At 49.3% G+C, this 1,106-nt stretch overlaps 1 non-coding gene across 1 annotated transcript; it reads left to right on the top strand.

Annotated features, from left to right (window-relative positions):
* Positions 1–580: 580 nt before the first annotated feature.
* LOC121055069 lies at positions 581–719 on the top strand. Its single transcript, XR_005812288.1, has one exon. It is a non-coding gene; the product is annotated as a small nucleolar RNA Z247 (small nucleolar RNA).
* The last annotated feature ends 387 nt before the right edge of the window (positions 720–1,106 follow it).

The following is a 1,106-nucleotide window of genomic DNA, read 5'->3' as shown; positions in this document are numbered from 1 at the left end:
TATAGCCAGCTGCACACGGGCTCCAAGATAAAATGTGTGTATGACATGTGGGACTATGTATTGATGTTTTGTAGCTAACTATTGTATGCATTGACTATTAAATTGACTATAGATGAATTGGAGCTAGTTGTTGGGTATACTGTTGAACTTGCTCTGAACACAATAAGACTAATCATGTGCTGTGGAAAGCTCAGGTCTTGGCGACTTTGTGAGGAGCACAGATGGCTGGATTCCTTGATGGGACAAATAGGGAGCCAGAAAAAAGATGACCAACCTTGTTGACAAGGATGGCAAGGTCACCGAGCAGATTCCCAACCCAGCGTACACGCAATGGGTTGCTCAGGAGTAGCAAGTGCTCAGCTACCTTTTGACTTCGGTTTCACGTCCTGGTGCAAACAGCCACACTCACCAAGGCCTCTCAGGTGTGGGAGGCAATTGAGCGGATGTACGCCTCTCAGTCGCGTGCGCGTGTGATCAGCACGCACATGACCTTGGCGACGATGTAGAAAGGGAATCTCAGCGTTGCAGAATACATCGGTAAGATTAATCTTTGGCTGATGAGATGGCTTCTGCAGGCAAACCGCTGGAAGAAGAAGATATGGTCTCGTATATTCTCGCAGGACTGGACTTCGATTACAATCCAATTGTTTCATTTGTTGCTGCATGGGTGGAACCGATATCTGTCGGAGAACTGCACTCGTAGTTGACAGCGTACGAGGCATGTTTTGCCTTGCTTCAAGGGGCAGGACATTCGTCGGCGAACTCGGCGTCACAAGGAGGGCGTGGCGATCGCGGGCGTGGTGGTAACACCAACCGCGGCCGAGGCGGGTTCAATCAAGGGCGCAATGATGGCAAGCCCAAACCTACGTGCCCGTTGTGTGCCAAACTTGGTCACACTGTCATCAACACTTCTTTTACTAGAGAAGAAAAGAAGATGGCGGCTGTTGCTACTGTGTCATATGATGTTGACCCCAATTGGTATGTTGACACGGGCGCCATCGACCACATTACTGGTGAGCTTGAGAAGCTTACTGTGAAGGACAAATATTCTAGTGGTGATCAAGTCCATACCGCCAGCGGCACAGGTACGGAGATAAATCAGGTTG

Source organism: Oryza brachyantha, chromosome 7 (assembly GCF_000231095.2).
Source record: "Oryza brachyantha chromosome 7, ObraRS2, whole genome shotgun sequence".
In the NCBI taxonomy this organism is placed as follows: Eukaryota; Viridiplantae; Streptophyta; class Magnoliopsida; order Poales; family Poaceae; genus Oryza; species Oryza brachyantha.
The sequence above is the reverse complement of the archived record's forward strand: the minus strand, read 5'-3'. Positions and strand labels throughout refer to the sequence as shown.